The sequence below is a fragment of the Triticum urartu genome, chromosome 1A (genome assembly GCF_056163025.1).
Source record: "Triticum urartu cultivar PI428250 chromosome 1A, HENAU_Tu73, whole genome shotgun sequence".
NCBI classification, from domain to species: domain Eukaryota; kingdom Viridiplantae; phylum Streptophyta; class Magnoliopsida; order Poales; family Poaceae; genus Triticum; species Triticum urartu.
Genome location: NC_141873.1, coordinates 30112625 through 30128520, shown reverse-complemented (window position 1 = coordinate 30128520; position 15896 = coordinate 30112625). Strand labels below are relative to the sequence as shown.

General features: G+C 49.3%; 1 long non-coding RNA gene across 1 annotated transcript; it reads left to right on the top strand.

Moving 5' to 3' along the window:
• The first annotated feature begins 2368 nt into the window (after positions 1 to 2368).
• On the top strand, positions 2369 to 10641 carry LOC125544070 (uncharacterized). The gene is made up of 10 exons (XR_007299287.2): positions 2369 to 2805; positions 3396 to 3526; positions 4102 to 4290; positions 4411 to 5926; positions 6032 to 6075; positions 6572 to 6732; positions 6843 to 6906; positions 7037 to 7056; positions 7872 to 7960; positions 10598 to 10641. It is a non-coding gene; the product is annotated as an uncharacterized LOC125544070 (long non-coding RNA).
• The last annotated feature ends 5255 nt before the right edge of the window (positions 10642 to 15896 follow it).

Here is a 15896-nt window from a genome sequence, read left to right as displayed (position 1 = left end):
CGGATCCTACGGGTTCGAGAACTATGTAGACATGACCGAGACACATCTCCGGTCAATAACCAATAGCAGAACCTGGATGCTCATATTGGCTCCTACATTTTCTACGAATATCTTTATCGATTAAACCGCATAACAACATACGTTGTTCTCTTTGTCACCGGTATGTTACTTGCCCGAAATTCGATCGTCGGTATCTCAATACCTAGTTCAATCTCATTACCGGCAAGTCTCTTTACTCGTTCCGTAATGCAACATCCCGTAACTAACTCATTAGTCACATTGCTTGCAAGGCTTATAGTGATGTGCATTACCGAGAGGGCCCAGAGATACCTCTCTGACTCACATGGAGTGACAAATCCTAATCTCGATCTATGCCAACTCAACAAACACCATCGGAGACACCTGTAGAGCATCTTTATAATCACCCACTTACGTTGTGACGTTTGATAGCGTGTTCCTCCTGTATTCGAGAGTTGCATAATTTCATAGTCAGAGGAACATGTATAAGTTATGAAGAAAGCAGTGGCAATAAAACTGAACGATCATTATGCTAAGCTAATGGATGGGTATTGTCCATCACATCATTCTCTAATGATGTGATCCCGTTCATCAAATGACAACACATGTCTATGGCTAGGACACTTAACCATCTTTGATTAACGAGCTAGTCAAGTAGAGGTATACTAGGAACACTCTGTTTGTCTATGTATTCACACATGTACTAAGTTTCCGGTTAATACAATTCTAGCATGAATAATAAACATTTTTCATGGTATAAGAAAATATAAATAACAACTTTATTATTGCCTCTAGGGCATATTTCCTTCAGTCTCCCACTTGCACTAGAGTCAATAATTTAGTTCACATCGTCATGTGATTTAACACTAATAGTTCACATCTTCATGTGATTAGTTCACATCTTCATGTGACTAACACTCAAAGGGTTTACTAGAGTCAATAGTCTAGTTCACATCGCTATGTGATTAACACCCAAAGAGTGATCATGTTTTGCTTGTGAGAGAAATTTAGTCAACGGGTCTGCCACATTCAGAGTCGTATGTATTTTGTAAATTTTCTATGTCTACAATGCTTTGCATGGAGCTACTCTAGCTAATTGCTCCCACTTTCAATATGTATTTAGATGAGACTTAGAGTCATCCAGATCGGTGTCAAAGCTTGCATTGACGTAACTCTACGACGAACTCTTTGTCACCTCCATAACCAAGAAACATTTCCTTATTCCACTAAGGATATTTTTGACCACTGTCCAGTGATCCACTCCTGGATCACTATTGTACCCTATTGCCAAACTTATGATGAGGTACACAATAAGTCTGGTACACAGCATAACATACTTTATAAAACCTATGACTGAGGCATGGGGAATGACTTTTCATTCTTTTTCTATTTTCTGCCGTAGTCGGGTTTTGAGTCTTTAGTCAACTTCACACCTTGCAACACAGGCAAGAACTTCTTCTTTGACTGTTCCATTTTGAACTATTTCAAAATCTTGTCAAGGTATGTACTTATTGAAAATATATCAAGCGTCTTGATCTATCTTTATAGATCTTGATGCTCAATATGTAAGTAGCTTCACCGAGATCTTTTTTTGAAAAACTCATTTCAAACACTCCTTTACACTTTCCAGAAAATTTTACATTATTTTCGATTAACAATATGTCATTCACATATACTTCTCAGAAATGTTGTAGTGCTCCCACTCACTTTCTTGTAAATACAGACTTCACCGCAAGTCTGTATAAAACCATATGCTTTGATCACTCTAACAAAGCATATCTTCCAACTCTGAAATGACTGCACCAGTCCATAGATGGATCGCTGGAGCTTGCTCCCTTTGTTAGTACCTTTCGGATCGACAAAACCTTCTGGTTGCATCATATACAACTCTTCTTTAAGAAATCCATTAAGAAATGCAGTTTTGACATCCATTTGCCAGATTTCATAAAATGCGGCAAGAGGGCCCATCATGTGAGGGTGGCTGACATTCTCTCCCTCGCTAACCTATCCCCGTGTAAGCCCGGACATAAAAACCGACGCCCTAAGACCAAACCCAAAAAGACCGAGACCAAACCCGCCAAGACTGAACTAAAACCAGTCGTCAAAACTAAAAAACCAAATTAAATCTGGCCGAATCGCTCTTCTTATTTGGATGACCGAAAAACCCAGATAGATCGAATCAGCATAATTTTATCGCACAATTTTGGTTGAATACACACATGCTGTTTCAACTATGAATTGAATTTGAGTTAGTAGTACGAAATTTGGTCTGTTTCTTCGGAACCGAACACTATCCTGTAAAGACCGGAATGGTGGAGAACTGATTGACCAAAAAGACCGAACAAAAGAACCGAGAAGACCGAATTCTTCCCCACCCACTTGTCTCTCCCCCAGTAGTCGGCCGCACCCCGGCCACCTCGCAGGCTCACGCCGGCGTGCCCCCCCGCCGCCAATCACCTTCTGCGCCGCCTCCCACCTCGCGCGAGCGCCGCATCCACCTCCCTCCCCCCCCGCGTGCGCCGCCGCCTTCAACCTCCCCCGCGCACCTGGTGCCGCATCCTCCCGCAGGCCTGGCTCGTGCTCGTGCTCTCTGCAGCCTGCGCACGCGACCGGAGCACGGGGGTGGCCGCGCGGCACCACCGCGCGGACCGGAGCATGGGGGCGAACGCGCGCCACCGCCACGACAAGCCGCGAACTCAACCGCGCTCGCCGACGCGACCCCCGCCTCCCCGCGGTGGCTCCCTATTCGAACTCCTGGAAGGAGTTGGTGACGACCGCCTCGGCGAGGTCGGTGGCCAGTTTTCGGTAGCCTCGTCGGTATTTTTTTTTGCTGTTCACTCATCTGATCAGGCCATGAGATTGCTGTCCTATACTGTTCAATTGCTGTCATGTTATTATGGTGCTATGAAGTGCAGTGATGCAAATGATAATATCTACGAAAAGGGGACCTGTTATGCTGAATGCAACATTACATTGCTTGATATGATGGGGTTTCTCATCCTGTTTTTGCTGACTGGAGTGCTATAGCACTATTGTGTAACACGGCTATTTCTGCTTGTGATTTGTACACCTAACATGTGTTAATGGTATTGCTAGAAGCTTCTATAGTGATGAATTAATACTACTAGTCCAGTTGCTTTTATAGCTGGGGGTTATTATATTTGGTTTCGTGTACATGTTATCAGCATTTCAGTTGGGGTCACGCATTTGGTTCAAATAATTTAGTGACTTCTAACTCACTGATGTAGTGATGTTACACATGTGTCAGAGGTAGTATAGGTTCTAATAATAATTGCTTGAAAAGATAATCTGTTTGTTAGTATTTCTTTTGTTTCCCGACTGAGCAGTTGATTAGAAGACATATTTTGATTTTGCAGAGTCATCAGTGCCCGGTAAAGTTGAGTTCGTCAGTACTGCATTTCAAATCTAAATGTTTATATAGTTTGGGGTGTAGCCAGAATTTCAGATGGTCTAAGTACTAGGGACCTTGCTCAAATTAGATTATGAGGTAAACTTGCGCTTTAAAGTCTGAGGTTAAATTGTATGCTTTAATATCTGAGGGCCACTTGTTATGAGCTATTTCAACTGACTTCAATGGCCTATTCAGCTTGTAGCTAGCAATGCTCAACTATGCTCTTATACTATTAGAATAGAACACAAATGCTTAGTAAGTGGATTGTGGATATCATACTCTTGGAAAGGTGCAATAGTTCCCCCACATTTTCAGGATCAAGTGGTTAGATATGATAGGAAGGTAGCATGTTTGCTTCTTGAATGTTTTTTTTGACTGAGGTGCGATTTTTTGGGATATGTGCACCTCTGTGCCTATATACGTAATTCATCTTATATCATGGGAACACCTGTTATAAATTGGTTATAAATCACATTCTATTTTTTGCAGCCAGCAAAATTTAAAGCATTTATTGATCTTGTAAACAATACTCCACTACATGACATTGCCATACCAGTATCAGGCTTCTGTTGGGAGTTCAATAAGGGGACAGTTTTACTTCTTCTGAATTTGATTTCCATTATGTTTACACTTATTTTCATTACCCGCTTACTGTTAACAATTGGTTGCAGGGAATTTTTCACCATTGGAAGCCTCTGTTTATGCATTTTGATACATATTTTAAGACATGCATCTCTTCTAGTAAGGATCTTCTCTTGTCTGATGATATGACTGAGTGTGAACCGTTGATGCAAATTTTGAGAGTTACGCAAATTGTGTTGGAAGATTGCCAGAACAAAACATCTTTCGCTGGCCTTGAGGTAAGCTGGTGTTCTTTTTATGTGCTTTTGAACTCTTTACTAATGTCCCAAAGATGGGAATTTCAGACCCTTGGTTTTATTCCACTTAAACTGATCATTGTCCTCTACTCCTTTTATCAGCATTTTAAGAATCTGCATGCATCATCAGATCCTGAAGTACTTGTTGCGGCTTTGGAAACTCCTGCTTCAGTGGTGAAAATAAATCCTTCAAAATTACATATCAATGGAAAACTATCAACAGTGGAGCTATAAGCAGCTCTTCAATCATTGTCCCAAGGATGGGGTAGCAAGGAGGAAGGTCTAGGCTTGTATTCGCGTGTTGTGGGAAATGACCGAAATCAGCTGGAGGGTTTGTGTTTATTCCCAGCAGCCATGGAGAACAAATATGATGGCACACAAAATCGTCTTGAGTCCACTCTTCATTTTGAGTATAATTTGGCACCCGTCCAAGATTCTGACCAGACCAATGAGAAGAACAAGTCATCTAATCTTTGTGTGATATATATCCCAGACCTGCACCTTCAGAAGGAGGATGACTTGGGCATATTGAAGCAATGTATTGACAAGTTAATGTGCCTCTAGAGCACTGGTTTGCTTTGTATACAAGGATAAGATATGCACATGCTTTTAATTCCTCGAGGACATGCAGGCTATATGGACGTATAAGTCTTCTTTCTTCCATTGTTCTTGTGCAATCCAGTGATGCCCGTGACGAACTAACTCGTTCTTGACAAATGAGCCAGAGTACACAAATGAGTTAATCCGGCTTGTTCGGTCAGAAGATAATGTTCCTTGGTCCATCCGTGCATTGGCTAAGCTTGTACTGGGAGCACAGTTAGCAGCATATGTAACATCTCATGAGTGAGCTGGGATACTTGAGTGAATTAAGTATCATCTCTGCTGGTGGAAACCGCATGGTCTTGCTCAGTGTTGTGCAGAAAGCAGCATCTTCCCTCAGTAGCCCTAGTGATACTTCATCTCCGTCAGTTGTTGATGCCTTTTTGCAGTTCTTTTTGCTTCATGCGCTGTCATCTTCGAGTTCTGGGACCACCGTCAGGGGTTCAGGAATGTCCCTCTCTCCTGCAAGATAAGGATCCTTCTCACATGCATCTTGTCAGTTTGGCAGTAAAGACCCTTCAGAAGCTGATGGACTACAGCAGACCTGCTGTTTCCCTGTTTAAAGATTTGGGTGGTGTAGAGCTTTTGTCTCAGAGGTTACACGTGGAGGTGCAGCGTGTTGTTGGTGTTGCTGACAGTCTTACTTCAGTGATTGCTAGTGATACATTGAAATTGGAAGATGACCATTTCTACTCACAGAAGCTGCCGATTAAGGCTTTGCTCAAGGCATTAGGTTCTGCTACATATTCTCCTGCAAATCCTGCTTGCTTTCAAAGTTCCAATGATAACTCTTTGCCCATGTCACTTTCCCTTATATTCCAGAATGTTGGCAAGTTTGCTGGTGATATTTACATCTCGTCAGTTACTGTTACGAGTGAGATAATACATAAGGATCTACATGCTTTCCTGCTTTGAAGGAACTTGATCTTCCTGATGCTTCCTGTCATCAGTGACTGCTGGGTTATGCCATCTTGTAGCTCTTATATGTGTACCCAAAGAGCAAGGAAGACAGTGAGAGGTGAGTAGGATGCACTTTGTCTATTGCACTGTTTATGTTGCCTCTAGTAGGATTATATTTATGGTAGAAACTAATTTATACGTGTGCCTGCGTTGGTTGTTTCAGAGACGAGTTCTTGAGACAGATGCTTGAAATGAATGCAAGGACAAGTATGTGTTCTTTTATTGTTTCCCTGCGATGATTACATGTTATTCCCTGTATATGCAATCAGCTGTGGCTGGGATGCATCTTTTGTGTACTTTTGTACAGTATAAAAGACCATTGCTGTTGCTGGGTCTATGTCTTCAAACTACCGTGATGGCTCGAATAGGAATATATGTGGATCTTAAAATTACAGTGATACATGAAGTGAGGAACTCTAAAATATTCTTTAACACATAAACCTGCAGTAAGGGCAATCATGTGATGTTTGTCATGTTTTAATCTTTGACAGTATTATTAAGATGCCTTTCGACAACCATATAAAGATGGCGAACAACTGGTGTCGAGGAAGTTATGTTTAATTCTGAAAAATAGTCTAACAGAGCCACTTTTCTACCTTTTCTTGTTTATGCCCATTTGGTATACTTTCTTTGCCTGCCAGCTGAAACTTACATCAGAACTTTCTTGTTTGACAACTATCTTGAGCTAAACTATACTCCACAGTGTCGGGTCCGAAGCGCTGCCTTGGTGACATGATCGCAGTGGCCGACGTGGCTATGGCGGAGCTCGAGGCCACAAAGCACGTGCGGGAGGTAGTGGAGACGGAGCTGCATGGGGGCTAGGTGCAGGCCTCCATCCCAGCTGCGTCAATACAGGCACTCGAGGTCTCTCCTCATCTTTCTGGCCCCGAATTGGTGAATCATATTCATATCTCCATTTAGTGCCAGTTCGCCTGATTTGGTTCAACCTTGACATATTTTTGTGCTGCGTTTAGGCGACGATCTCGCATCTCCAGTAGGAGATCAGTAAGGTGGGCACTGATCTGGAGCTGCTTTAAGGTCAGAAACTTTGGAAGTCAGAATCAATTTAGGCTCCTGGTCTATTACTTAAATATGACGTGCTTGTCTTTATGATTGGAATTGGAACTGGCGGGTTGCGCTTCTGGTACTTGATGTAATGTCTCCAAAGATCAAGGAAGACAGTGAGAGGTGAGTACTTAGGATGAACGTTATCTACTGCACCGTTTCTATTGTGCTTTAGTAGGATCATGTTTATGGTAGCAACTAGTTTATACAGACATGGTTATCATGGTAAATTGCTGAACAGAGATGGGATTTTTAACTAGTGATGGTGGGACAAGAACATTTCGTAGAATGAACAGATTAGTAGAAGTATGAATAAAGGAGTTGCCAATGCAAGAAACTGGAACAGAGGAACCACTGGCAATGGTGATACATGGAAGATGAGAAGGCATATGACAACATATCAGGGCTGCCAGACATATGTGCCGAAGCACGTGAGTTGGAGATCAGCCAGCTCCAATGCCCTGTCTGGTGTAGTTCATGGCAGCAAGAAAAGCCACCTGGTTCCAGCTTGGTGCAGTCGTACATGTCGGAACAGACGGTGGAGTTGGTGCAGCTGGTGGCGGTGCAGGCTGGTAAAACACTGCAAAGTCAGTTGGTGGAAGGCTGGTGCCAGGGGCGCGGACGTGGTGTATGCCTGTGGTGGCGGTTATGGACCCAGAAGACCAGGTGCTCCAGTATGCCTGCACGACACCGGTCCACGGATCAGCTGATGGTGGTCGCCACGACAGAGTGGCTGGAGGTGTTGAACTGCCCTTGGTGCGCTGGAGGATGGAGCCGAGGAAGCAATTATGTCTAATTTTTCAAAATAGTACTATAACAGAATCACTTTTCTACCTGTTCTTGTTTATGCCCATTTGGTATATTTTCTTTGCCTGCTAGCTCGAACTTATATCAGAAGCTTCTTGTTTGCTAATTATCCTGAGATAAATCATCTGCAGGCATTCTCAACAGAAGGTTTCTGTAGACTTAGCAAAGAGGTGCTCCGGATCGCCATCAGCAGATGGTATGCAAGCCAAGTCAGTAGAAGGTAAGCAAGAGCATACATAACATTTCCTGTTCCTGAATCCCTTAAGGCCTTGTTCGGTTACGTGCGAATCCGAGTGGATTGAAGGGGATTTAAACCTTCTGCTGCGCTCCACGTTAGTCTCTCCATCGCTGGTGCGCTCTTGTTTTCGCATAGAGACACCGGCCTGGTGTCGAAGGACCGAACTAGGTCCCTGAGTTCTCCCACTGTCGGGGTCGACCCCAAACCCGACAGTTCCAAACCAAGATCCTCATCGTGCCCGGCGGGCCTGCTCCTCATGTTAAGTTTGCAGTGTCACTCCCCCTTCAACAGTGTAAATTAGTTCATCACATGGTTCCAGTCCCATTCCGAAGATAGTTGAACTGTAAATTTGTTACCTCCTAGATTACTGAAAGATGCAGGGTTGTGCAGAGTAGCCGCGTAGCCAACACAGCAGCATGGTTGGAGACTTGGGGTGGAGCCAGGAAGAGGCAGCGGTGCTACCGCCAAACGTACCAGAGGAGACGCTGATTGCACATGGAGGCGCTGAGCCTGAGCATGCTCTGAGTCTTAGCGTCAAGGATAGTGATAGACAGGGCAAAAAACTTGACCATTTTTCAGCGTGTAAAGGGCTGGAGCCCCATTTAAATCCAGCCAGCGCGACACGCGCTGTAGGGCGACTTGAACCAGTGCGGCAAGCACTGTAGTGCATACTTTTGAATGAAACGCTTCCGTTTACCTTGTCGGTAATTTTAACATTTTCCATTTTGTTTGTTTTTCCTTTTTTAAATAGTAAAGAAACCCTTTTAATGCGTGTTACCATTTACTAATAGTTGCCTATTTTCCTAGTGCTATATCATACTATATAGGAGTAATTACTTGCCTGTTTTACCCGCAAAAAAACATTACTTGCCTGTTTTTCGTTTTTGCATGAATAATTGGCGGTTACGACCGTTTCTATCGGATCTCGCGTGGTCCGAATTAGGAGTAGTAGATAGTAAAATCGACGGCGCGATCGGCGGGCAAGTTGCTAATATTGGACGGAACGGCAGCAACCCACGCACGCGGCCACCCGCTCCGTCCTATTTGTACGGGCATCGCGCCCTCGCGTCTCGCCCACTACGCGCATCTTCTCGCCCACCTCTCCCTTCTTCCTCGCAGCAAAGCCTCCAGCTTTTTTCTCCCTCCACACACACACGAACAAAGCTCCCCCGATAGAACCAGAAACTCGCCGCGCTCCTTCGATGTAGAAGAACAAACGGAGGCCGCGCTCGCGCTTCCTCGGGTCTACTGGCCGGTCTCGAGCGCGAGCCCGACCGGCGCCGCGCCATGGGCCATCCGAGGGCGGTGCGGCCGTCCGGATCCATGGCTCAAGGCGAGCCATCCGGCTGCCGCCCCCGCCCGGACCCGAACCGTCCGGACGCTCGCTTCTCGCCGCCCCGGCTATAAAATGCCAGGCGGGGGGCGTGCGTGTTCTTGGGAACGGGACCGAAAATTCCATCCTCGCAGTCTCAAGGTGATTCCCCATTCCTTCTCCTCTTCCTCCTCCCTCATCGTCTTCCTCTAACCGCCGGGTCGAACGCGTTGCCTTGTCTGTCCGCAGGTGAGATCGACGCCACTACGTCTCGTTCCCCCGCAGCCGAGGCGCACGCGAGCGCAGGTGAAGCCCCGCCCCAGGCGCAGCCATGACCGGAGGAGGCGATTGTTCCCCTGCTGCATGCTGTACTTGTTATTTAGTCCAATGTGATGTTCCCCTTACCAATGGCCCTATTTGGTTCGTATTTAATCTTACCCTGCTATATATTTAGCCCATGAATTTGCATCTCCTGTAGAGTAGATTGGGGGCAGACATTGATTTTACCTGCTGTGTACTCTACATGTTTTACTTAGCCTGTGGATCGTTCCTGTTTTCATTATTCTAAGACTTTGGTGAAATACATTGGGTGTGTAGCAATTATACGATTTATTACCTGGTTGTTGTGCCTATAAACTTACCTGCAATGACATGGGATTGCTTGAAGCTTTATCGTAACACCGATTAATGGTTCACTGCACTATCCATGTCTAACGATCAAAAAACAATTTCAGCTTTGTACTGATATATTTCAGTTTTGTAATCTATATAGGCTCATTATTCATTTCGAAATATAATCAAGTTAGAACATCATTTGTGTCTCCTTTCTGTCACTTGCGTAAATTATAATGGAAATGTCGCTACCATATAATGAAAGTTTAGCTTGTCTAGAACACGGGTTTTGTACTTGGCCGCTTGATTGTTTTTCCCTGACAAACTAGCGCTAATGATGGTATCTGTTCTAGCTGTCCCATCCGTGTCTGATGGAAATCCTATTGTATTACCGAGTATTTGTGTGCGTACACAATCTCTTAAATACTATCTTATTGTTCCAGATCCTTTAATAGATTGTTAATTACTTGCTTTTATCTTTCAATGCTTCTGAACTTAGATGACCACAACAGCAAGTGTAGGAACAGTAATGATATGCTCAATGTTTATATTCCCCATAGTTTTGTGGATATGCAAATGTTACTGAATTGCCCATTTTTGGTTTTTTTTATTTACGTCTGTGCTTTCTAATATCGGTTCTCCTTTCAAAATATGTGTTGGTTCAATCTGCTTATCTCCCTTTGTTTCCTTATTAGGCCTGTCGCAATGGTCTGTTCGCTATGCCGCATGGTCTTGCTGACCCCAATCCAATCGTTGAGGGTCTTCGGCTACAGTCTCTGGTGGTCTACAATTCAGTTGCGGAGCTAATGAACGTGAAGCAGCAGAACTACGGAGAAGACCTGGTTGCATCATATGGGGCGGAGCGCTTGAAGCTGGAGCGAGAGCTTTGTAAACTCAACAAGATCATGAACCGTCTGAGGCTGATCGGTTTCAAAATAAGGGAGTACATCATGAAGGTTGAGCTGGGAAGGCCCCTCAATGAGCCAAGAGATTGGAACAGGCAGTAGGAACGCCAGCAGATGCTATCTTCAGTAAAGTCTGAATGGGTAGCGAGAACAGAGAATTACTTGATGACATAGCTGCTATCTTCACTAGTCTAAATCTAAATGGATGGGTAGTAAGAACAGAGTTACTGCTATCTTTACTTTGCTCTCTTGGAACTAGGTTTTATATCTATACTATGCCTGTCTGGAACCACTATATCTGTACTTAAGTGTTTGTCTGGAACTACTATATCTGTACTTAAATGCTCAATAGTTGCTACTATCTGGAATCACTCTTCTTCATTGTAGGGTTTATTAATTGCAGAGACCCTTAGAAAATCTGTTTGCTGGATGAAATAGTTGGGGAACTGCCGGGGTACTGATCCACGAGCACCTATGGGACCGGCGGACCGGGTCCCTTTCGGTTCGGCGGGGGCGGAGATCGTGCAAAGAGCGGATCGAGGTGATGCACGCGAGCGATTTACCCAGGTTCGGGCCGCACGGATGCGTAAAACCCTACTCCTGCTTTGTGGTTTGTATTGATTTCTTGCTCAGGAGTGCCGAGTGCTACAGTGCACACCCGCAGCTAACAAGACCGAGCGTGAGAGTTCGAACTCGCTCCCCCCCTTCTACGTTGCACACGGGCCTCCTTTTATATGCTCAAGGGGTTCCCGACAGGTGGCAACGGAGGTAAAGGGCAAAAATGGAAAGGTGCGGTGGTAGGCACAGCTACCTGTTACAGTGTATCATACCTAACCCTGACGGCAGGGGACAAGGGCCTTAAATGCCCGTCTGTGTCGCCTAAATAGTGCGAAAAGGGACCGCCAGGGACGCCACTGTTCGCCACGATGGCGATCTTGTCAGCGCCGCTTGCCAACGCACGCCGCTGGCTGCACAGCCTCCCGCCACGTACGCCCGGAAGGGTCCCAGAGCGACACGTTGGTGGATGTACTGGAGCGCGGGCCCAGGAAGGTGGCCTGTCGCGGCAAGCGCCTTGCCGCTGCCGTTGTCTTGTCGCGCCCGGGAGCTTGTCGCTCACCGGGCCTTGCCGGGGCGCGTGGTGCGCCGCGGCAAGTTCCTTGCAGTGCCTTAGGCGGCCTTCCCGGCAAGCTCCTCTTGCCGGGGTCTTTGGATGCTTTTGCTAGCCTTCCCGGCAAGCTCCTCTTGCCGGGGTCTTGTCTTCTTGGCTTGGACACTTTGTTCTTGAATGGCTCCAAAGGAACCACGGAGGACCTTGGCGGTCACCCGGCAAGCCTTGCCGCGGGATGCTGCAACTGCCCGTGCACAAGTTCGGGATACTAGGGTACCCCTACTCTAGTACACCGACAGGAGCCCCCGGGCCTGGGCCATACACGGTGCCGAGCGCTGTTGGGCCAGGCCCAAAACAGGGCACGGGCACACGCGGCCTAGGTTACGCCGTATCTTACTCTGTATCCACCGCGCCCTCCCCGAACGGCACGCGTTGAATGCGGCGTCGTGGGCGAGATCGTGGGTGGTTATTTTATTCGGAAATGCGGAATGTCCGCCCCCTCCCCCTTTATAAGCAGAGGAAATGGTGGCAGTTCGCACATTCGCCCATTGCTGTTTCCAATCTCAGAAACCTCCGTCGCTCCCTCGCCTTCCCAGAGCAGAGAGAGAGAGAGAGAGCAGCGCCCCGCCCCCCATTGCCGCCAGCATCACCAACGCCGTCGGCCTCCTCCACTGCTTCCGCCATGGCTCCGAAAGCCGACAAGGGGAAGGCCGTGAAGTCGACCGAGGCGCAGCGGCTCGCGGCGCTGCGGAAGGAGCGGGCAGTCCCCCCCCCCCCCAAGCTTGCCGCGAAGGAGCTGAGGGAGAAGTACTACCTCTTCTGGTCGGCGGAGACGCGCGCGTATCCGTGCACAAAGGTACTCCCCGCCATTGCTTGGAAGAAGGCTCCGAACGGATACCCCTTTTTTGCTCTGTTCTTCTATTGCGGGCTCTGTCCGCCCTTCTCTGATTTCTTCTGCGACATCATGAATACGTACGGATTCCATCTCCTTGACTTCACCCCCAATGCCGTCCTGACCATGGCAGTTTTTGCACACCTCTGCGAAAACTTTGTCGGAGTCCTTCCCAACGTAGCCCTCTTCCGCCACTTCTTCATACCCCGAGTAGAGAGAGGAGAGCCTCTATCCGGCGGGATTGCCTGGATCTCAAGGGCCGGCAAGAAGGAGACCTATCTGGAGGGAGAGTTCCGCGGCAAGTGGGAGGAGTGGAGAGCGGATTGGTGCTGGATTGACGAAGAGGATCCGCAGCCATTCACCACCCGGCGCAAAACCCCAGTAGCACGCGGCAGCGATTGGAGCGACATGGCCCCGGAAGACGACAGGCTGAGAATTGCTGTCACCAGGATCCTGCGCCTCAGGCTTGCCGGGCTTACTGTTGGCGCTGTTGGCGCAGACTTCCTTCGCCGCCGCATCGCCCCCCTGCAGGAACGGGGGAGGCCCACTTGGGAGTTCAAGAACGCGGCATACATTATGAGGCTGCGGCCGGGCCTCAACTATAACTTCACAGTCCTGGAGCTCAACGCAATGCTGCAGGAGTTGTTCAAATATGACCCCCAACATCCCGAGGTGTTCAGGTTGCCGGGGGGCGTCGTGCCGTTGTGCAACAATTCCTCGCTCGATCGCATCCGTGCGATGATGCCGGAGTGTGACTCGCATGGAATCGTGCCAACTTGGCAGGAACCTGCCGACGAGGTCGTGCAGCAGTTCTTCGACGACTTGGTGGAAGTGCCAGTCCGTCCCGACGAGAAGGACGGCCTCACCCGCGACACCACGTATGCAGAGTTGGCGCTCATTGCCACCAGGATGGAGGAGGCAGCGGCAGCCGCAGCCGCGGGCGAGTTCGGTTTTACTGTGGAGGAGGCTGATGCAGCGGAAGCGGCAAGCCGTGCCGAGCGAGGGGAAGCCGCCGGCAAGAAGGAGCTTGTCGGGCGTGACGCCGAGCCGAGCGAGCCTGCCAGGGACACGAGCGGCTCGTTAGAAATCAACTCTTCTTCCTCCTCGTCTTCAGGCAGCTCGCCGCAAGCAGGGCCTCCATCCCCGCCAAGAAGGCGTCTCCGCAAGGCCTGTGACGTGGCGGAGCGGCAAGCGGGTCAACAGTCGCCGCGCCGCGTGACACGCTCTACCGCGGCAAGCACCGTTGCCGCGGGAGCGCCTCACGCTGCAACGGCAACTAGAGCGGAGTCTAACCGGACCACCGCTTCAGTCCCTGCCGCCACTCACGCCGCGCCGATAGACGGAGCGGGGTCGTCTCAGCCTACCACCACCGCTCCCGCCAAGCGGCCAAGGGAAGTTACCCCTCCACCTCCTCACGCCGGGCGCGCGCCGGACTTCGACTTCTCCGCGTTCAGCTCTGACGACGACGAAGAAGAAGAGTAAGCTTCTCTTGTCGTACTTATAATTCTTCAAATCTTGCTGTTTGTCTTGTATCTCATTTTGCTTTGCTTTGAATTTGTTCCTTCTCAGGACTCTGGCTCAGAGAGCAGCAAAGAGAGCCAAGGCCCCGGTGATTGTCGTCGAGGACGAGCCCACTGCGACAGCAGGTAGTGCGCCCGAGACAAGCTTGCCGGACCCGGCGACTTTCCTCCAGGGCAGCCCCCAGCGTAAGTGTACGATTTACTTTCTGCTGCGAGGCGCGTTTGGGTACTTGTCTTTGCTGATATCTGCTTGTTGACTTGTGTAGGAGCCGAGCAGCCTCACCAGGAGCCAAGGGAGAATTCCCCGACAAGGGAGAATTCTCCGGCAAGGGAGGGCTTCCCGGTAAGGGAGAAGTCTCCGGCAAGGGAGGGATCTCCGGCAAGGGAGAAGTCTCCGGCAAGGGAGGGTTCTCCGGCGAGGGACAACGCCAGTGGCCCCCCGACGGCGGAGACCACGACTGCAGAACCTAGTGCAGGTACTCCTCTTGCTTCAAAACTTCCCTTGGGTTCTTCTTCTTCTGATCTTCTTGAGTTTTTGCTGGATTTTGCTTGACTCTTCCCCCTTTTCCGGTCGTCAGATCCACCCGCTGCGGAGCAGATGGAAACCGAGGTCGCCGCCGACGAAGCAACCGGTGGTGGCGATGCCGCTGGCGCAGGGGCCGGCAAGGCTGCCGACGCGGCAACTGGCGGGGGATCTGGCGATCGTACTGACGGCCCAGAGGCCGCAGGAGCGCCAGGCGCTACGCCGACCGCCGATCCGTCCGCCAAAACCGCAGCGCCAAGCTCCGGGGAGCCCCAGCCGGGCGTCTACTTGAAGGCCGGCGACGACGTCTTCATCAATCTTCCCTGGGCATCAAGCTCCAGAGCGCCGGTCGAGGGGGAGATCTTTGACGGAGAAGTGCTTGCCTCCGCGGGGTTGACGCTGGTCGACGCGCCAAGCAGCAGCAGCAACGAGCCCGAAGAAGAGCGGCTGCTGCGGAGGTTGATGTCGCTCTACCGCGCGCGACAGGCCAAGCTGGAGTCCCGCGAGGCACTTGTCGTGAAGGCGGGGGCAGACATTGAAAAGCGCGCGGAAGAGCTCGGGGGTTTCCACCGGGAAGCCCTCCGATCCCTGGCGGAGGAGCGTGAGCGGCTCGTTGAAGCGCAGAAGGCCTTTCTCCTCGAGAAGGCCGAAGCCGAAGAGCGCCAGCGACTTGCCGCTGTGAAGCTAGCCGCGGAGGAGGGCGAGCTGGCGCAGCGGAAGGTCAATCTCGACGCCCACGAGGAGGAGCTTGCCTCGCTCGAGGAGAAGCTTGGCGGAGCCCTCAAGCAAGCGGAGGACGCTGCCACCGCCGCTGAGGCCGCCAAGGAGGAGTTGAAGACGAAGGTGGCGCGGCTGGAGGCCGATCTCTCCGAGAAGGGCAAGGAGCTCAGCGCCGCCAAGGTCTCCAACGTGGATCTTGAGTTGAAGCTAACCACTTTGACCAAGACTCTGGACAGCGCCAAGAAGCGGGAGGCGGCCTTGAAGGAGGAAATCAAGGCCAACAAGGCGCTGCTGGAGAGCGCTGCCACCGCCCAGAACGCCTTCAG